The sequence below is a fragment of the Polypterus senegalus genome, chromosome 4, assembly GCF_016835505.1.
Source record: "Polypterus senegalus isolate Bchr_013 chromosome 4, ASM1683550v1, whole genome shotgun sequence".
Taxonomy (NCBI): domain Eukaryota; kingdom Metazoa; phylum Chordata; class Cladistia; order Polypteriformes; family Polypteridae; genus Polypterus; species Polypterus senegalus.
In genome coordinates, this window is record NC_053157.1 from 196,698,332 (window position 1) to 196,721,598 (window position 23,267).

Consider the following 23,267-nt stretch of genomic DNA (forward strand, 5'->3'; position numbering starts at 1 on the left):
ATATCATAAGCTACTTGCTGTGGTTCCTGTGACAAGTAAACAAGAACAAGACATTTCCGGGACCTTAAGTTCCACAAGGAGCTGAGACTCAGTGAATGAGTATAAGCAGCAGTGACAAGCTGCAATAATCACAGAAAACAGAATAGTCCAATTGTAGAGGAGGAGGAGGAGGAGTAGAAGTGAGATAGGGGAATTTAATGGCAGTAAAATTATAATTGGTGCATATTAAATTATGCGCCCTTTCACCTCTTTTGGTGGGCAGCGCCTCAAAACTGGAGAAGAGACACTCTCCGGGGCTCAGTATGTTACATCCTGCACACTAGTCAATGCCCAAATGTCTTTCGGTACTTTTTTTTTTTGCCTGTAATTTCAGAGGCATTATAATATGCACAACCTTGGCAAAACATGGATGTCTGTAATTGCTGATTATGTTTGATTAATAGACTTGCTATATGCACTCCCCTCTGCTCAGCCTTTACATTATTTCCCTGATATCTTAACAAGAGGACAGAGCAGATAAAAGGATTACCATCTAATTACATGCAATCTCTTTCCATCTTAAGAGCAAGAGTTCACACGAGAGCACATCAAATCAAATTTATTTTCCCTAAAGGAATCTATTGTGAGACAAATATTTAGAAAGCCACTAGAAATTCTAATAATCATATCAATATTTTATGTATATTACCATTTTCTCTTGTGTATGAGACTATCAGCAAGGAGAAGTAACATTTTAATGGTCCAGAATGTGTTTCTTTTACAAGTATTTGAGAGATAGAAACAGAAAACAACCAAGTGAGGGTGAATGCTAAATGACTTACAAAATACACTTAAAGCATAAAAATGAATATAATCCATTTTTACATTGGTCATTTATTAATTCATTCATTACACTTATATAGTGCTTTTCAAGGTACTCAGTGAGTGAAGAGCCACTTCAACCACCAGTAATGTGCAGCATTCACCCGAATGGTGTGATGACAAGAACTTTTGCACCAGCACGCTCACCATACATTAGCTGTTAGGGGGTGAAGCGGTGACAGACAGTTAGCCAATCTGAGACAGGAGATGATTAGGGGTGCAGAATAACTAGGCCATGGTGGTCAATTTAGCCTGAACATTGGGATACACCCTACTTTTTATGAAAGATGTTCAGGGATCTTTTATGACCAGGACCTTGGTTTTATGTTTCATCTGAAGGAAAGAGACATTTTTACAGTACAGAGTCCCCATCACTGCACTGGGGCACTGGGATCCACGTTCAGACCACAGGGTAAGCGTCCTCTGCTGGCATTACCAACACCTCTTCCTACAGCAACCTAAGCTTTTCCTAGATGGTCTCCCATCCATGAACTGACCAGGCCCGAACATGGTCTCCCTTCACCTGGATGACCTCTTCTGAAGTGCAGGTGGTGTGGCTGCTCCTTTGTCACAATGCACTCAGATATGACTGTATGTGAAATGCAATACATTTGCTTTGCTTTTAGTTATGGCACACAATCTGCAAGCAGGAATTAAAATGCTATACAGTTTTGTGTTGTGCTTTAAACTGACACAAAAATTGTGTGACGTAGTGAAAAGCAAATCAAGCATTTAAAATAAATAAATCAAGCAAATAAAACCAGGCCAAAATTAAGCATACCACATACATTTGAACATGAAGTTAACACATTGGATTGCATTTAATTTTTGCATGAATGACATTCCATTAAAATAAACTTGCACACAAAATACTCAATAACATGCCCTTAGTGTGTTAGTATCGTACAGACCTTCTGAAAAATCTGCATTTTCTTACTGTGACCAAAAAGGATTAATAGGTCTGTCTTGCTTCCTGTTGCCCTTTTTCTGCCTGGACTTTACAATGTGCACATATTTTGAGGTAGCGATTGTGAAGATGCAACTCTCTCCACAACAATGTAGGTATATATTTGCCCTTATCAGCTTCTTGCAGGGTAATTTCTAGTTCCTCCCAGAGGTGCCCTGGGACTTCATGCATAACGGCGAGTGTAGAATTTACACTATAACGTGGTGGAAGCACAAAAGCAGAAATGTTCGTACGTACAAAAAAATCCAGATGCATAAATCTGCGTGAACACCAACTTCCACGTTCTTCCGCTACGTAAATCCCGGTCAGCATGAAATGTAACGCACGTGCATGTGCCTGCTGTCCAGTCCCAATGCCTCCCAGAATTACGCCTCTTTGAATATGCAAATCAATATAAATAGACCTTAAGCGCAGCCTTCTGTGAAAAGACAATGGCAAAAGCACGGGGGAAAATGGAAAAATTTCAGTGAATGCCAAGTGGAGGCAAAGAAAAACGTACTATTTGTTGTTTTAAAAAGTAGTACAAAAAAAAAGTAGTATAAACAACAAAAGGAAGTTGATCGAGTTCACAAAGCCGAGGAGTGCCGAAATATAAAACAAGTTGTCAGACATCAAAGTCGCAGTGAAAAGGCAAGTCGTAGCCCACCGTCTGAGTGTCATATGAAAGCTTATTAGGGTACAGAGAAAAGAAAAAAAAATAGGGATACAGTGGGGAAAAAAGCACGAAATGTCAACTTTAATCTCAAAATGTCCACTTTAATCACATAGTTTATTTTTACATTAAAGTAGAACATCATAAACTTCATCTTAAAATCTTTTAATTTACTAGTTTCTCAAATTCCATCGTAACTAAGGTAGCACGTTAAATGCTTTGTTTTGTATTTGATCTTCTGTGTGCTCTATGTGTGTGAATCACTACGTGCTTTCGGACTTTCCCTTCCTCTGACACAGAATCCATTACATTCGTAATACTACAGCTCTCTGAATATTTACAATATTGAGATGTATACTTGATATTTTCATGATGATAGGAGTTAAAGCATGTTGTTAAAAATGGGAACACGGCGGTACAGTGATTGTTCCTGCCTCATGCAAGGTGCTTCCTTTGCCGTGCGTGATCTTCAATGAAATAATTTATTGCAGCAGTACTGTCTCTTTCAAACGTACTAACCTCCAATCCCTTTCCTTCCATTTCTTTCTTCAAATAACCAATCGCCACACAATCAGCTCTGTAATAGACGTTAAGCCATCTGTAAGCTTAAACGCTGATTCTTCAAAACAAAGGAACATTGAAATATCTTCGTAGTACATGTTTAATTATTCTATCCATCTATCCTTCTAGTGTCACGTCAGCACCAGCAAGAATACAGTGCGAGGCAGGAACAATCTGTGAACAGAGCGCCAGCTCCTCGCTAGCACTGCGGCACCGTGTCCTGACATGTTAAATTATTAACAATATTGATTATTTAAATTAAGTTAAAGTTTTATCTGTATAATATAATAAACATATTTTGCTGCATTTCATCGTAAAAATGATATTATCATATGTAAATACGCGCTTTATAAAGTGGCTCAGATTGTGCAATATTATAACTGTATTGCAAGTTTACAGTGAGGTAATTGTACTTAAAAAGTACAAAGCGTTCTACAAGGAGCAATTGATGGACTTATTGAGTGCGTTTATAGTTCTTGGGATGAAACTGTTTCTGAACCGCGAGGAAAGTCTCTGAAGCGTTTGCCGTATGAAAACAGTTCAATAGACAGCATGGCTGAGGCAGTGTGTGCTTGATGCTGTATGCTGATAATTCTCTTTCCAATCAGCTGCTGCAGATCTGTGATTCCCCACTCAGATTCAGTGATATAAATACTCAGAGTGGTGTAGTGAGAGTAATATTGAAAAAGATGATCTGCTGTGGCAACTCCTAACAGGAGCAGCTGAAAGAAGAAGAAGAAGGTGTAGTGAGAGTAACAACGCTAAAGCAGCTATGATATTTAGAATACTTTGGCTATTCCCCTTGACCATTATATTGTTACAGGTTAATTACAATCAGATGCCTTACACTAATAAACAATATGCAGTTAGTTTCAGTGTATATGATAAAGCTGCGTCAGGGATGTGGATCTAAAAAAGAAAGGGTAACCACACAGGAGCAGTAGAACTGCTTTGAGCCAAGCAGAGAAGTTGCGTATGCCAGGGTTGGAGCTACCGTGAAAATGTGCACGGCTTTACGCCAAGTTTAGGTTTTATACATCGCAATTTGAGCATGGAAATGTTCGTACGCAACATTTTTGTGCGTACGCACCGTTTATACATAAGGCCCCTGATGAGTATAAGTAACTGTTTCCTGTAATATTTCTTCAGTAATATAAATAAAATTTCAAGAAATGGCACGTACTGTACCTGCATCCTTTCAGGTGCACATGAAGGAGTGTAGGACAATGTCAGCAGTCACCGGGTGATGAGTCTTGGGAGGATTTTAGATAGCGTTGTTGGCGTCTGTCCTCGACTGGCTCTCGAGGAGTTGTATCAGTAACTGCTTGTTTCTTACGCAGGCGCTTGCTTGCTGCTGTGGGTTTTGAGGCAGCAAGCTAGAGAACTGCAATGAAGCCTTAAAGACTGCATTTGTTTTAAATGTTTTGTTTTTGTTGTCAGCTGAGGAGGTGCAGTTGAGGAAGCCCTGTGCAGGAGTCGGGAAGTGCACATGAGTGAGACCTAGTGCCATCTGATGAGCGTGGGCACATGGTTAACTCCCTGGTTTACTGGGGCATGAGATGCATGACAGGGGAATCTGTGTGCAGGTCCCTAGTCGGCTGATTTCTAAGGAAACTTAAAAAAGTCTATCGGGAGGCAAGAAATGATAAGCTGGGTGAAGGGTAGGATGTCCAGGTTGTTTGGGGCCAGGAGTCTGTTAGTAATAGAAATGTGAAGCAACAATTGGATGGGTGCAATTTTCACAATATTTTTTTTTGTTGTTGTTTGTGATATCTGTTGTGCAGTTTTAGTACATTTTAAAAGTTGTTGGATTTTTTTTTTCTTCACCTTTTTGCTACTCACAATTTTTGGGACTGTTTTAGCCATTTATTGCTCAATAAGTTACACCTCTGTGTCAGCATCTCTTACTGTCCCACTGACCTTGGTCCCTCTATCAAGGATCTGGGGTCTGCCAGTTTTATCTCGTGAGGACCAAAGGGCCTGACAGCGATGAATCCAGATTATCCAGAGTGAACCACGACATGATGATCATATCCAAACTCCACAAAGATTGTAACCGGGCTAGCAGGCCCCTGGACTTGTGCCATCCAATTCAATCATCAATTACAGAGTCAGCCGTTTCCAGTTCAGGACCTAGAGTAGTGCATGCAGGGCAGGATCCAGTGTAGGATGGGGATGACAGTCCATCGCAGGGCATAATCGCCTACATCAGGCCAGTTTAGAAATATCTGAAGAAAAACCAATGCAGACACGTGGAGCACTCAGGAAGTGTCTGAGCTGTTAAAGTGAAATCTCAGACCTCTGGAGCTGTGAGGCAGCAATCTCATGTGCTACACCATGGTGTTACTCATCTCCCATGTAATAATATAACTTAACAGAAGGTTATAATATTGTTCAATTTAGTAAAACAAGGGCAGGGGAGGGTGCCTTGCTTTTTGCTGTGCTCTCTAACTTACTGTCATGCATATTGAGAAAATGGCACGTGCAGTGACTTCCATCACAGAGTCGAATGTCTGCTAAGTAAAGTGAGAAGATAGCCAGATGCTATTTATTCCCAACAGCAAAGAAAGTTAATGAACAGTAGTTGTATTTAATTGAGGTTCAGAATGTCAACGTTCATATATTTATTTTTTCAAAGTGACATCTAATCTCCTTTATTACTGCTTCACTTCAGAGATAAGGGAAAATATTAACATGGATTAAAATAAATACAGAATGAAGACACCTTTCAGACTTGAAGCCTTTTTTCTTAATTAGAGTATCTGCTCTAAGAACTACAAGGCTCACTTAACGATAAATCTATTGCCAAGTATTACACGTGGTGGCAAAGGAATTGAAGAAAGTCTTTCTGGATGCCTTTGCTCTTCTAGTCCAGCTTTTCAACAGAGTTTACAGATATGTAATTTCTTTTGAAGATCGCTCTCCAGAGGCACCCCTCCTTCTGACTCTTCATCCGGGATTAGTGTGTGACTTTTGTTTTGCATTAAATGGAGGGATTAAATGTCCGTATGTTTGCAAATTACTGCCTTTCCTTCAACAAGGTTTAACATATTCATGAAGAATATTGCTGACAATGAGCTTGCTCTTGCATTCCATTTTGATTTTTTTAAACTCTCTGGCACTTCAAAACTGCTGAGATTCTGATCTAGTAATCAAGAGGAACTCATATGAAATCATTCCTTGAATGTCAACATGGAAGTGTGAAAAGAAAGTCATCTGTGTTTCATTCTGGAAAATCTGATACATTGAACATCAAAATCAGTTGACCACAGGGCTTGAAATTGTTTGTTGCATTGGCCTGTTGAGTCCTCGATATTCAGACACAGTTAGGCCTCGGGTTACGGTGGGCTCAGTTTCGCAGATATGAACAAGAACCTAGTTTTTTCCTTTCTTTCCAACTATGTTTATTAAAATCTCCTTTTTTAAAAGTTCACACCCCTTTTGATTTTAAACCACACCCCTTCCCTTCTCTTAGGTTTTGCCACACCTCCGTCTTTAAATTGTTGCCACCCACTTCTACGTGCCATAGACAGCATGTATGTTCTGTTATGAGCACACCAAACTCACTCTGCTCTGCCACAGCCAGTTATCCTAACTAAACTGTGTCATCTTCATGGAGTATAACTGCTGGGAGGGACACTCTGGGCGATTCCTTGGGAATGGTAGCACATCTCTGGTGAGGGATCAGTTATCAATGGTGGGTTTTTGTGCCATCATTATGCCTTTTCCAGTTCTGAGGAGTCATTACCAGAAACTGTAGGATGCTTAAGCATAAGATCAACTTACTGTAAGTAATCATGGTTCATTTTGGTTTAAATTATTTGTGTTTTGTGATTTAAATATTGCTGTACTTTAATTTATTAATAAGTACACTTTTATCTGTAAAATGAGTAATAAAGCATTATGCATTTTTCCATTTAAAATCACGCTGTTAACATCTGCAGGAATAACTCACTGTTCCAAGCTGCCTTCTGATATATCTAATATATCTTTAAATTTTTGTTTTCATGTGCCTCTATGTTTAATTCTGGTGTTATTTCTACTACATATCTTATTCAGCTGCTGTTTCTTAAATAATTTCTTGATGTTTTTGCAATGACCGCAGTCTTCTTCCGTCTCCACGGACATCACTAGTCATAACCGAGATAAACTAGGGTGAATGAGGACACAAACAACAATTACGATGCAAAGAGCATAGCGCTTTTTATTAATAACAATAAACAGTGTCCAAAGTGCAGTCTTCAATAAATAATCCATAAAAGCAATAGTGATGTGAGGAAGATAAAACCAAAAAATAAATATATCACCCTACTGTATAATAAAACACCACAGTCTGTGTGTGTGTGTGTGTGTGTGTGTCCAGCCCCCACGAACATTCTGATCGTTCAATTTGGCTTTAGTGGCATAATTGAAAGAGGAAGATCAAGGGTGAGACACACAAGGAGGAGTAAAGCTATGATGGCCACATTGAGAGTTTCCTTCAAAGAGGGGAAGTAGAACAGTAGACAGAAGGCAAGCAAGTCACTTCGAAAATAGTGTCTGAGAAACAGGCTTTAAGTGAACAAACTCGACTGAGGGGGTGCCGGTCAAGAACAAGTCATACACGTGAGGATACAGGGGAAAAGCGCTGAACGTACACATAGGGTAAGAGCTATCAAATATTTTAAAATTCACTCTATTACCAATCTTTGACAGGTATCATGACTAGTAGATAAAACCAGGAATAGAACCAAACTCAGGATCAACTTTCATTAAACTAATTTCTAGTGCTGCGACCTCTTGTCTTTCTTTCCCATCTCACCCTGCTCTTCCAATAGGCACTTTCGGCAGGGCCTGAGACACCAACGCATGCATTTGCTGTGGAATAAAATTCCAAACCAATAATATCCAAAGTCAGTACATCACACAAATGTCTTCCGGTTTCAGTTAAGACTTTAAGATAATATAAGCCATGTTCTGTCTGCGGAAAGAGGCGTTGTTCCTCAGCCTTTTTATACATAACATAGTATTGATAAAATACCTTGACACGTATGCTATTCTAATGGACAATGCCTAACGGCATTTTTCCTCCTTTGTGCAACAGCCCATCAGTCATGCCCACTTCTCATTAATTTTTGTCCATCCATGCCCCTTATTCATTATGCTAATGATGAGCACCTCTTGGCATTTTGCTGGCTTCGTCTGGTATGCTTTTCAACCGCGCCTCCTTATTGCTAACCCAGCCTCCCCCTAGTCTTTGGCATCGGCTTTCAGGGTGTCATTTAAAAATGGCGGAGTGCTTACATGTAAGACTCACTGCACTCCAGTATTTTAACCATCTGACAGTTCAGTACTTAAAACTATACTGGTGAGATTACAATACACTTAAAAATAATAATATCTTATAAGAGACATAATTACTAACTACTAAATAATAATACTATAATTACTAAAACAAGTGCCTAATTAAAATAAGACCATAAACAGATTATGCATTCTAATTTCTGTGCATACTATATTCTAATTATCCAGTGTTTGATTGTATATGAAAATATCCAGTAAATTGTCATGTAGATATATTTCCTGCAAGTCCACCAACTGACTCTCATTCCATCTACCTCCTTTGGTACCTGCTGGAGGTTCAGAGCCAGACTCCATTGTCCTGCCGCCATCCTTTGCTCTGGCAGTACCCCTGGCGCACTCGACCATCCCTGTTCCTAAAATTGAACAGGGAATGCTTGCACTCCTCTGCAGGGCCTTCCCAAACTCCTTCTTTACACCACACTGGCCTGACCACCTGATCACCTGATCCTACTCTCCCTTTCTTGTCATTTTTTTCTTACTTTGTTTATCATTTTTTTTCCCCCATCCTGACCTACTCAGAAGTTTTTAGAATCCCGTGAGTGCAGGTGCACTAAACAATCTGGAGAACCTCAAAGCACATAAATGAGACATCAACCAGTTTCCCTATTAAGTTCTTCATAGCCGCACGCCTTTCCTGAGCTGCACTATTCTTCTTAAAACACTGGCACCTACTCAGATCTTCTATGGATTCCAGACATGTTTCTCCACAGTTCTCCCTATTCATTCCATAAAGAAAAGTGTTAGTTTTCCTATTATTTCTGTAAAATTGTCTTGCATTGGATGTAGTTTACATTTAAATCATCACCTCATTGTTCTTCAACTGTATGACCGTCTAAAAGATTTCCCAGTTTTTTGTAAGACATGTTAGGGTTCATGGTGGCAGGTGTTTTTGGTCAATAAAAAACCACATACTCAGGTCCTATGGGTGCCAGTGCAGTTGAGAAGTTGTGCTGCCAGAGGGTCCAGTCTGGATGGTGAGGTGCTTATAAATTAGCTCTCATGTTTCACATCGGCACTCTGAGTGGAGTAATTAGGAAGCGCTGCACCCACAAAGTCATTACAGGGGAGAATTTGTGGAACAGGGAAGAGAGGTTAGGAGCACGCACTGATACAGCACATTGCTGCATCCACCACATTACAAATCAACTCAGGATCCCAGATTAGGACATGAGTGCAGCCATGAGTGCAATGGGTGACACCTCAGCACCACACTAGTTCAGATGGAATGGAACAGCATGAGGATTTTTATGGTGGTTGGAGTGCCAGTTCTGCCACCAACGCCAAGGTTTTTCCCTGCAGGTTGGAGGGCCTACATGCAGGGCTGGATACAGATTAACGTCATACTCAGGACAGAGTAATTGCAGGTTAAGGGCCTTGCTCAAGGGCCCAATGAAGTAGAGTCACTTTTGGTGTTTATGGGATTTGAACCGGCAACCTTCTGATTACCAGTGTAGACTACATTTGCCTATCTCAGAGCCACCACTCTGCCTGAGTAGGGGAGGAAAGGGAAAAAGAAACAAAAAGACAAGAGAACAGAGAGACAGGCTGCATGGACAGGGAGGTGTGAAATATTGGCTGAATGAGCTAGTATGGAGGACAGGAGGCATGGAGATCGGGAGTTGGACTCACAGTGAGTGAGAGGATGATGCTTCAGAGTTAGGTCTCCTCCTGTTAAACTTGTGAGGAGCAGGAGTGACTGAAAAAACTTTGAGGATTATTCTACGCATGCCAATGCAAGGATGGTGGTAGGATGATAGAGGCTGGGGTGTACGCTGTGAATGTCTTGAGTCTCAGCTTCCAACTAAGTGTACTGTAAAAGGGGAGCTGGATCTGGGAGGAACAGAAGTGATTCTCAGGGGTTCGGAAGGGAGATAGAAAGAGAGACAGACAGACAGACTCGATTTTATCTGTCTGCTTTAAAATGGATTGTCCTATTTTATCTGTTACTGATTGGCTTTATCCTTCACATTGGTTTTTATGGTCTTAGTTAATGTTAAGTGTGGAAGTGCACCACACTTTATGAACACTGTCTTTTATTGCATAATAAAAGCACTAGGCATCTTGTACCTTCACTTGTTGTGTATGTGGGCATCCTCATTGTTCATTCTGTCCCAGTTACTTTATCAACAGTTTCGGGTTTAAGATGCCAGTGATTGTGGAGCCAGTCTGGACCATCATACAGTATATTTTCTTAAGGCCATGTTGCATCTGTTCAAGATTCACAGAGTTCCGACATTGTTGCTCTGGAGTTATCAAGTGGGCATGTTTCTTGCAAAGTGTTTCATTGAGTTAGGCCCATGAACTTCAGTCAGGCTCACCAGTGTACTTGGACAACCCTGACACCACACCCCCTTCTATAACCATGACTGAAGCCCACCTCATCATACCATCTTTCTCCAATAGCTAGACTTGTAACTAACCCCACCGGCATTGTTATTGCATGCTCTGAGCCATTGGTCCTGCATGAATATCTAGCAAAAAAATCCAAGGATGAAAAAGTTCTGTCATCATGTTAGCTGACCCAGCACAGATTCAAAGTGCAGAATGACTGGATGGGTGACCTAGGACTGTAACGGTGTCTGACTGTTATAACTGACCCAGAGGTTTCGTCTCTCCATGGATACTGCTGACTGGAGTTTTTGTTTTCCTCTCCTCCATTGTCAACTGGCCGTAGTTCAGCAGTTAATGTTAATGATTTATGTTAATCAGTTTTGAACTAATTTGTTAACAAAACTCATTATCCAACCATCCATCCATTATCTAACCCGCTATATCCTAATACAGGGTCACGGGGGTCTGCTGGAGCCAATCCTAGCCAACACAGGGCGCAAGGCAGAAGCAAACCCTGGGCAGGGCGCCAGCCCACTGCAGGGCATACTCATTATGAAGTTAGTAATTTGTCTGGTTTGTGATTGCATTTACCTGTCAACTTACAGAGCACTGACCCTGCACTACACAAAAAGAAACTGAATGGAATTCACGACACTTTTTATAAATGACCATTGGCAAAAACTCTGTACTAACCTGAATCATTTATTTCCTAAAAGAAACTGTGAGGTAACACTTTTGACACTTCATTGTACTGTCAGGTGATAACAAAAATGACTGATGGTAAGAAAAAGTGTTTTGTTTTTAATCTCTGCCAGTTTCTTCCATGTGGTAGCTGTAAAGTTTCATCTCATTTTAATAATTCAGGGTGAAAACCTTTGAGATTACTATAGTAATATAGTCTTCATCTCTATATGGGGTGGAAAAAAAATTACTATTATGAGTGTTTAAACCCCAGTGGGAATGTTCACATTGGAGATAATTAAAATAAATCTTAGCCAAAGCTGACTACTTTCATATGGGCTGTTTCATCTTTTAGACTCACAAGATGTCAGGTAAGTGAAGAGAAGAAAGTGCTCTGACAAATACATTTTCTTTTTATTCCTGGAAAGTCCTTTATAGCGAGGAAATAAGCATTTAAACTAATGCCTAAGTTTCAGTTCATTGACATTGAGGGACAATAGTGCTTTAACAGCCATCTAAGTCGTATCTGTCTATCTATCTGAAGTTAACAGGAACATGTGCCCACCCTGTTCCCTTATTAACTGTATTTTACAACTTTCTGTACTTAGTGAGATGGCACAGAGGTTGGCGCAGCTCCATTGCAGTTCCAGTACCATGGCTTGATGGTTTTCTGTTGAGAGTTTGCATGTTCTCCTTGTATCTGTGGGGGGTTTGTCTGATTTCCCCCAGTGTTCTTCACAAACACATGGTTGTTCGGCTAAATTGTCCCAACATGCCCAGTAACACACTGGCGCTGCCTTGCACTGGACACTTTCAGTCTCCAGCAACCACTTGCTGAAATACATTTTTTTAGAAAAATAAGGCATGAATATATTTCTCAATATAATGGATTAATTTTTGATTATTATTGAATTAAAAGATCCATATATACTTTTCGATATTTAATGGTGTGCTTAGGTTTGCTGAATTACAATATTGCTTAAAACCATTTAACCAGTCATTGCACCATCTTTCAGTCACGAATTATATCCCCTTGGTGGTCTGAAACTAGACCACTGTTGTTTACTGGTAGATGTTTTACAAGTGGGACATGGACAGGTCGAATAATTTGAACCACTCAGTGAGTTTAAAGGAATGCTCCACCCAAAAATTATTTTTTATATGTGATTTACCCCATGGGGGTGGCACGGTGGCGCAGTGGTAGCGCTGCTGCCTCGCAGTTAGGAGACCCGGGTTCGCATGTTCTCCCCGTGTCTGCGTGGGTTTCCTCCGGGCGCTCCGGTTTCCTCCCACAATCCAAAGACATGCAGGTTAGGTGGATTGGCGATTCTAAATTGGCCCTAGTGTGTGCTTGGTGTGTGGGTGTGTTTGTGTGTGTCCTGCGGTGGGTTGGCACCCTGCCCAGGATTGGTTCCTGCCTTGTGCCCTGTGTTGGCTGGGATTGGCTCCAGCAGACCCCCGTGACCCTGTATTCAGATTCAGCGGGTTAGACAATGGATGGATGGATGGATTTACCCCATGTAGTTTGTCGTGACGACTGAGGAAAAACATTTAACAACATGTTTTGATGCGGAATGAAGAGAAAAAAACTTTACAATATAAAAGAAGCCAAAAGTCAGAAGTCTTGTACAAAGACAAAGGATCTGAAAAAAATAAAAAAAAAACAAAATCTGATGTCATTTGTGTGCATAATTTACATGTCAGCTATCCAGCCGTATACTCAAAAATCTATCTATCTAAAATATTGGTTAAGAGTTACAAGGGCAGATCAGCACAAATCGAGAGTCTCATCTTATTAAATTGTACAGACCAGTGTCCTCTTCTAGCGTGTGTGGATCGCAAACTTCAGTTACAGGAGGATCTCCTAACAAGCTTGTCTGTAAGAGGCCATCTCGATTTTTACCCATTTCTGGAAATCAACTTAAAAACTGGCTGCCTGGCTGAACAGATGTTTTTGTGTGTGCGGTAGCAGTTTCTTTTTTGGATTCAACTTGGGATCAAAGGCAAAGTGAAAGGAAATGGTGGCAGCTAATTCAAGCAGTGAATGCAAATAAAGGGTTTCTGTTTGGTAACTTGAAGGAACTTTTGGCAAGTGGGATATTATTACTTGTTTAAAGTTATGTTAACCTGGCAGACTTGCAGCAGATGGGAACTGCTGAGCCGCACAGCTTCCTAACCTCTGCTTAAATCAACAAATTTCTATTGAGACTGCACAGTGTGTTTTGTGGACTATTTCTCTTTCCTTTTAAAGATAGTGACAGATTAAATACAGTTTTTAGTTGTGTTTGCAAACATCTTATACACTATGTAAAATGTGTTTGTGCATGTAAGTGTTTATTGTGTAATATCTATGTTTACTCCTTTCCCTGAGCTCTTACTCGTACTGTTTTCTATTGCCATTTATGGGGAACAAGATGGAGGAGGGGCTGTGGTAAATCACAGAGGGTGAACAAAAAAGAAGACATTAGTAGAGCAACAAGGATTTTAATCACTTAAGATATAATATTTAATGTTACAGCTGTCAGAATAATAATAAGAGACTGAGCGAGGAGTCTAAGTGTCTGGGCTTGCGAGGGTCCTGATAAAAACCAAGATCCAGGCCTTTAATGACCTCTTGGGCACGGCCATCAGCAGTGTGTCTGTTTGCGGAGAGAGTGTCAACCTTGTTGAGAGATTTACTTAACTTGGCAGTGACATTCATGTCTCTGGTGACTCTCCTATGAAGTCAGTATACGGATTGGTAGAGCATGGGGGGTCTTGAGGTCAATGGAAAGGGGTGTGTGGCACTCCCGATATCTATGCAAAAAGGACAAAGGTCCAAGTCTTTAGAGTCCTGGTGCTTATCCAGTGACCTGAGACGAAGACTGGACTCCTTTGGTACCGCGTCTCTCTGGAGAATCCTTGGGTACCATTGGTTTGACTTTGTGTCGTATGATCGGTTGCTAAATGGAGTCTTAAATTAGGCACATTACCTGCATTGTGAGGGAGCATCAGTTATGGCACTACGGCCATGTGGCGCATTTCCCAGAGGGTGATCTGGCTCATAAGCTCCTCATTGTTGGGGATCTGAGTGGCTGGACCAGGCCATGGGGTCGCCCACGTAACACCTGGCTGCGGCAGATAGAGGGTCGTTTACAGAGGGTGGGACTGGACCGCATGTATGCCTGGGGGGGGTTGCCAATCAGTATCCCGAGCTGTTTCATCAGAGGGGGTGCTGCCACTAAATGTCTTGTCATTTTCTTCCACTACAGTTCAGAGAAACCACCCAGCGAGGGCAACTGACTCTTGAGGGAGAGAGACGACCTGAGCGAAAGAGCAACCCGACGGTTGAGCTGGATTAACGACAGCCACTCACCTGACGTGGCAACTGTTTTGTTTTCATTTTTTATGCCATTGTGCTTCTGTGTTTATTTAAAGGACTAAGAGTAAACGGAGAGAGCTGGGTTGGCACCCCAAAATTCTTCCTTTGTCAAACCCTTCTATATGTTGGATGACCACACAGCATTTGTTTAGTTCATTGTTGATCAGTTATGCCTGCCATTGTTATAGCCATTATTTTAGTATCTACTAAGGTCCAGCATATGAAATGGTTTATAATTGTGTTTATTTGCTCTTCAGTTCAAATTGTGTTATTTTATCCATCCATCGTATTAACCAACCCACTATATCCCAATTACAGGGTCACGGGGGTCTGCTGGAGCCAATCCCAGCCAACACAGGGCGCAAGGCAGGAAACAAACCCCAGGCAGGGTGCCAGCCCACTGCAGGTGTGTTATTTATATCAGCGTCAATTTGTTTTTTAATTTTTATTGATTTTAAATATTTAGATTTTCAGCAGTCTACAGACTCTGGCCTACTCCTTAAGTGCAGGTGCAACACTGGGATGTGCTCAGTAAATTTAGTGAAGCATTACTCTTCTCTCAATTAGTCTGCAAATGGCTAAGCCTCCATTAGGTAGTGTCTGTGTATCTCAGTACTTTGTTTTGTGATCTTTGTATTTCTTGTAATGATTGGCCAGCCCTTTGTCTGTTCTGTTTTTTTTTTCTCACTCTTAAATACCTACAATGACTAACTGCCTACCTGCCTCCTTCACTTATGATTACCAGAGGACTTGTGTGAGCTCAACTGGCTTGAAGGTTACAGGAGGCCCAACACCTCGTGCAAGTGAGACATCATTAAAAAGGTGGAATTGCACCTGGCATAACTGGCATCGTGCTATGGCAGTGTGGATGAGGGCAGGTATATAAGAATAACAATTCTTTGCATTTATATTGCGCTTTTCTCACTACTCAAAGCGCTCATATATGTACTTAAGTCAAGTCAAGTCAATTCAACTCCCTTTATTTTTGTGTAATGTATTTCAGAGAGTACACCAATTTCCAAATATAGTATGGTTAAAGTAAAATACTATGTGATGGATGAGATGGGATGGAATGGCATCCCAATCTTAATGGTGAGTGGTCACTTTCTCAGGTGGAAGACTATTATGGTAGGACAGCATGGATGGAGGCACAACCTGGTCAAGATGGTTCCCAGTTTGTATCCCATTTGGGGAGAAAGAACAATAGACGAACTGCTCCTTTTATACAGACACCCCCAATCCATCCATTATTCAGTAAAAAGAAGGAAAAGGCTTTTGATTTACAGGTTTTATATACTCTACTACCCTCACTTATGGTCATATGCCTTGGGTGGTGTATCAAAGAGTTAGATTGCAAATACAAGTGGCAGAAATGAGCTTTCTTGACAGGTTGTCTGGGCTCAGCCTTAGTGTTAGGGTGAGGGTGAGGAGCTCAAAGAAGAACTGCTGCTCCTCCTCATCGAAAGGAGCCAGTTGAGGTGGTTCGTTCATCTGACTGGATGCCTCCCTGGGAAGGAGTTTTGGACATGTCCAAATGGGAGAAGACCTCAGAGCATACTCACGACATGCTGGAGAGACTACATCTCTTGACTGGTCCCCGGAGGAATTGATGAAGGTGACAGGGAAAAGGGATGGCTAGGCACCATTGCTCAGACTGCTGCCCCCCGACCTGGATTTATATAGTGTATAAATATATATAAATACAGCCTATATATACCTTTTTTTCAAACTGTTAAGCTACAGTGTATAATGAGCTTCAACAACGACAGCATGGCAAGGCGGGCATCCTTCTACTTCAAAGAAGAAATATGACAGAACAGCTTTTGAAGTGGCACACAAATCCACATCTGGATCACCTAATTTAAAACAGAACAAAGACCCACCTTCTATATCCATCTTTAACAAATCATAAAGAAGTGTGACAATGCTCAAGGGAAAGGCACAGCTAATAAATAATTTCACACAATGATGCCTACTGATAATTATTGTAATATTCTCAAGAAAATGATCCTGGAAAAAAATCAAAAAGGCCAACTGGCCGTCTCATCTCTTTTTTAACCACCAAAACACGATCAAGATCTATTCTGATGTTCAATTTCTTATGGAAAGATAAAAAATAGCACTTTTTTGGTCGGGTGGCTGATGACGTTGCTGATTAGTGCAGACCTTTTCCTAAATCTTTCAGGACAGAGAAATTGATCTCCCCCTTCTCTTTATTATTCAGAAAAACACCAAAGGACCTCCAAAATGAATTTCAATTACACCATACTAAAAATAATGCAGGAAGGTGGTTCCATTTTTTGAAATTTTGCAAGTAGGGGGAAGTCCCAGCACAGCCAGAACAAAGTGCTTCATGGTCCCCAGTAGCAGTACTAGCAGTAGAAGTGGTCAATGGATGTGCCAGAGGACCTCAACTAACTCCATCCACACCAGTGTGCCCTCAGCCAGTAAACCCACTCCTGTCGAAAATTAGCCCATCTGCAGAGACTGAACAGAAAGGGAAGTAAAGAAGCCAGGAGTGCTGAGGAATATCAACTTTATAATTAGACAGTTAGGGAATTGGATTTGTTAAAAATAAATGAACAAAAAACATAAGTAAAGAGATACAGTGTCAAATGACGTAGTCCATTTCTGTGGGTATGACCCTTATGGTGCTATATCTAGCAGAAGTGCTAGAATCATTCATATGAAAAATAAAAACACAAATGTTTTAGAGTTTTCAGGGAAAGGTTAACACTCTATAAATCCTGGTTTTCTTTTAATTTCATTATAGAAAAACTACATTTAACTGTGTTACTGATTAACAAACCTGAAATACAAACTAATATGATGCATATCATTAGTATGTTATGGTCCAGCCCATAGAATATAGGACAATACAAATTAAATGGAAAATTACAAAATTACAGGTTACCACCTAATGTTGCCATGTTACACCATCCATCCATCATCATGGGCATCATCACTATGCCACTGGTCCAGGGACTTTAGAATAACAGAAGACAGAGCCATCGGTCAGAGGAGCAACTGGTCTGCTCATTTTCTTCCTAGCTCAAACACTGACTGCCCAACAGTAGAAAACTAGACCTGTCTCCATTAAAAAGTGTCATTCAGCACAACATGTAAGTCGAAGAAACAAGCAGACAGTTCTTCTCTAAAGAAAGAGAGTGAGACGACACAGAGGCTGAAATTGACACTCTTTTGTGACACTGTTCAATGGCGGAGTGCTAGTGCTTTATCAGCGACCAAACTCTCAATAAATGGGCCCAGTTGGGATGCCAGACCTTTTCTTTTGCAGACACCTGTGATTTTTTTTATACCAGACGGGTAGTCTGTGCCTATTCTGGTGGTACTGTACACAAGGCCCTGGCAGGGCACCAGTCTATTAAAAGAAGACTTGCACATGAACTCATATTCCCCCATTCGTGACCAGCATGCCACCCTATCAGAGTACAGAATACAAATAAACTAATAGCTACTGGTTAAAAACCTGCATTACCACGGGGTACTTAATTACAGGCCTGGAGGTCAGCAATGGCTGCAGGATTTTTCTTTAATCAGCTTCTTAATTAGACCCATTTATTTACTAAATTAAGCAATGTTGGTTTTGGGCTTAGTTTCAGTTAAATCATTTGTTACGATTCAGAACCTTTCATTTCATATTATAGTTTTAAACTCCTGTATTAAGGTTTTACTTGTTGCCTGTTTCCTTTCAGTTAATAATGACGTGCAAATAACAAAAGAAACACAAGTAAAGTACTGCCATTTAAACTTGTATATATTTGACATGAAGAACCTGTGTTAAGAAAATGTTTTGAAATTAATGAGAGAAAGGCAGAACCAAAAAACATATGGATGAAGTTCTCTGAAGACAAAACTTCTTCAGTGAAAAGCACTAACAAGTCATATGATTTAATACCAAGTATCCATTAGGCCTGGCTTTTAATTAACAAACTGGCTGGAATGAAAAACTCCAGACACTGTGGACCTCCAGGGTGGTAGCTGAGGACCCCTGCAACAGAATAGCTTTGTAGTGGGGTGCAGTTTTGTGTAGAAATTAGATTGCACATTTGGTTAAGGGAGCAGTTGTAGTGTAGAAATAAAATTTTAAAGATGAAAGAAATTACATTAGATATTCTGTGGATAGTGCTCCCCGTGTCTGCGTGGGTTTCCTCCCACAGTCCAAAGACATGCAGGTTAGGTGGATTGGCGATTCTAAATTGGCCCTAGTGTGTGTTTGTGTGTGTCCTGCGGTGGGTTGGCACCCTGCCTGGGATTGTGTCCTGGGTTGGCTGGGATTGGCTCCAGCAGACCCCCGTGACCCTGTGCTCGGATTCAGCGGGTTGGAAAATGGATGGATGGATGGATTCTGCAGATATTTCAATGCAGCAATTAACAGCATTGCCCCTGTTCCAAAGAAGGCAGGCACCTCTTGACATAATGCCTACAGACCAGTGGCTCTTACGTCTCACATCATGAAGACCTTAGAGAGGCTGGTCCTGAACTATATGAGTCCTCTTGTGGTAGACCACCTGGACCCACTGAAGTTTGACAATCGGATAAAGATTGGAGTACAGGATACAATTATCTATTTGCTCCACAAGGCTTACTTTCACCTGGCAAAGTTGGCAGCACTCTCAGAATTGTTTGTTGATTTCTCCAGTGCTTTCAACTGTTAAGGGGTAAACTCAGAGATATGCAGGTGGATGAGCGTATGATGTCCTGGATAATGGATGATCTGTCAGGCACACTTTAGTTTGTGAAACTCAAGGACTGTGTTTCTGACATGGATATGAGCAGCACTGGAGCACCACAAGGAACTCTCTTGTCTCCTTTTCTCTTCACGCTGTACACCTCAGACGATAACAGCAGGTCAAGTCCCTTGCAGAAATCCTCAGATGATTCCGCACTTATGGGATGTATTGATATAGAGGACGAGACAGAGTACAGGAGTCAGGTGGAGAAGTTTGTTTCTTGGCACAAAGACAATTGTGTGCATCTTAACATCAGCAAAACCAAAGAGCTGGTTATTGACTTTCACTGCACCAAAGAGTCTCTATGTCCGGTCACTATTCAGGGAGTGGGAGTAGAGGTGTCCACTCTTTGTGGTCCACATTAATGACAGGTTGGACTAGACTTGGAACAAAGAGACACTATATGAAAAAGGGCAGAGCAGGCACTTTTTCCTTAGGAAACTGCTTTCCTTTATTGTGTGAAGTGACATCCTTCACATCTTCACAACTCAGTTATGGCCAGTACGATTTTCTACACTGTGATTTGCTGGGCTGGTAACATCACTTCAAAAGAGGTCGACCAAAGTTAATTAAAAGGAAAAGCTCAGTTATAGGGCACACTCGAGCCCCGGGAGGTAGAAGTGAAGGAGAGAATTAAAACAAAACTGAGTACCATTATGAATAATGCTGCGCTTCCTCTCTCTGACACACTAACACTAAGGACTTTCAGCTAACGAATTGTTAAGCAGAAGTATGTACAGGAAAGGCGCTATATAAATAAAATGTATTATAATTATTATTATTATTAAGTGAGTCAAGAAATGCTACGAGGCATCCTTTATAGCAACAACAATATGCCTGCACAATGCATCACTGTGACTGTCAAGTCAGAAGTTCTCTTTCTGTTGATTTCTCTTTTTGTCATTCTAGTTTGCGTTCAAACCAAAGAGTGTATGTATATTTATTTATTTACCTATTTATGTATTTATTTATTTAGAGAGCTTCTGTAAAGAGACAGATTTTCCCCTGGGGACAAATAAAGCTCTATGTATAAATAAAGTTCTATCTATCAAGGATCTAAGGGGTAATCCATCTTTCATTTAATTTAATGTAATTACTGAATCTCTCATAATACAGATATCATCAGCCTTTTGGTGCGCACATACAGCTGATATAGCTGCCTCCCCCTTGTTTGAATTGTAGTAATATAATGAAATTAAAGATTAACTTTCCACAACAATACAAACTGCATAAATTTCTAGAGAAGCAAAGTGAGAAGTCAAGCAAAATGACACCTTTTATTGGCTAACTAAAAAGATTACAATATGTTCCCTGTTTCTTGCAAGAGAGAAAAGAATAGGAAGTTAAACTCATGCTAAAATTACAACCTGGTTTAAATAGAGACAAGAGTTTTAAGTCCAGATAGGAGGATCGTTTGCATCCCTCAGACTGACACGGACAACCTGTCTACAGATCCACATTGTATGGAGAAACTCTTTAGAAACTTTCAAAAGACTCTGTTGGACAGTTATCTTATCCAAAGATCTTGACCATACATTGTTCTCTTCTTTTGCTAAATGAATCTTAGCCTGAAGAGGACAATTAATTTTATATATTTAAGATGTCTCACTTAAAGGTTTTCCAATGTTGTTACTTGTCCTAGTGTCTATATAAACACAGGGAACTCCACAGTTTCTGTATTCCATCTTGCCTGAAGAAGGGGCCTGAGTTGCTTCGAAAGCTTGCATATTGTAATCTTTTTAGTTAGCCAATAAAAGGTGTCATTTTGTTTGACTTCTCACTACATTCATAATGGCTAAAACGATACAACATCCTAGTACTAGAGAAGCAAAGAAATCCATCCTCAACACACATTATTTGTACTTCATGTAACTAAAAGGGAATAAGAAAAAGCCACTCAGCAAAGAGAGAAGAGCTCAGAAATAACAGAAAACAAGGTAAGAGGTCTCCTCTCCTTTAAATTACTCAGGATTGAGAATCAGAGGCTCAAAAACATCCCAGACGGCTGCTGACCAGGAGCAGACACCGTCTGTGGAGTGGAGAGATTAACAGCGTGCTGAATAACAGGATGACCTCAGGAGGCTTTGAGATCATTGATCAGGGTGGTTAATTGCTGAACCACAGGCTGTACTCAGGAAGCTTTTAAACTGTTTACTGGAGTAATCAGGTGCTGCACAGCGGGCTGACATGAAGTTTGAACTGAGTAGGACTTGAAATCGTTAATTATAGCTATAAGTTGTAGCATGGTGCCTGAAAAAAAAAAAATTCCAACTACATCTGAAGTGCGCCTAAATGTAATCTGTGTCAGTATATAAATGAGGGCACTTTCCAGGGTAGTAATTCATTATGAGGTCAAGTTTCCACCTCTCTCACCAGTGTCTTCATATGTTGAATGTCATACACTTTTCATTCCAAATCCTTAAGTTTTAGTGAAATAGTTTTCAACATTTAATTGGCAAAGTCAAACCACAGATCCTCTTTTTCTAGTCAGTTGGTCCTCAGAGGGACCAGCACATTTCATATGGGTCATAGTAGCTTGTAATAACCAGGAGGTCGAACAGGTTGACTGGTCACCAATTCATGTAATGCTGTCTGGAGTTCACCATAAGGAGGCACACTAACTTTACACCCCAATAGTATCCACAACTCACAGACACGCCACCACATCATAGTAAATGTCCTCTGAGAGCCTGTCCTGGGCAATATACTCAATTCCTGAGTGTGACTCACAACTGTGTGACTATACTGCAACTGAGTGTGTAAAATGTAGATGTTCGTTTGTGATATGTGTGGGGTTATAGGTATATTTCATGTCTGTATGTGATTTGTATGTCATACGCTAAATAAAAATAAATAAGTGAAATGGCTTGCTTCACAGTGGTGTCTTCATTCTTTGTGGCTTTGATATCTTCTGGTCTAACAGCAGGTGCATTTCCCTTTGGCACATCTTCATCTTCACTCTTGTCATTGAGTTGCAGTGCAGCCTTCCACAGAGCACCATCATTGCAACGGTTACTACCCTTTGTCATCCAGCAGATAAAGTCCCTAGTTTCATTGTGTTCACAACTGTGATCTGAACAAGGTGACTCTATCATTGGATTCAAAATTCTGGGTCTGCAGTTGCTAGTCCACCAGACCAGTGGTACCACTGGTAATATTTTCCATAAGGTACAACAGAAAACAGAAGCTTCCTGTTTCACAGGAGCAGGCCATTCAGATCAGAATATCTTGTAATGTCCTCAATACCTGTTGTTTCCAATGTATTGCTGGCTGAGGATTTGGAGATCCTTAGTAATAAGCATCTCTTTACATCTACTGAGTTGGATTATGTTCTAATAACCGTGATCTTCATTGCTCAGATTACAAATTTTATTGTGCCTTGAATTCCCTTGAATTGTAAGGACGGCATCCGGTTTCCACCCCAGCCCATTAATTTGTATGCAGTGTACTCCTCGAGAGTAGATTTAGTACTGTATAAAGAATTCAAGAAAGGCAGAAAAGTATGTAAGAGTGGTACAGGATATGTATGAGGGAAGTGTGACAGTGGTGAGTACTGCGGTAGGAGTGAAGGATGAATTCAACATGGAGGTGGAATTACATTAGTGATCAGCTCTGAGCCCTTTCTTATTTGCAGTGGTGATGGACAGGTTGACAGACGAGACAGGAGTCCCCATGGACTCTGATGTTTGTTGATGACATTGTGATATGTAGTGAGAGTAGGGAGCAGGCTGAGGAGACCCTGGAGGAGGAATGAAG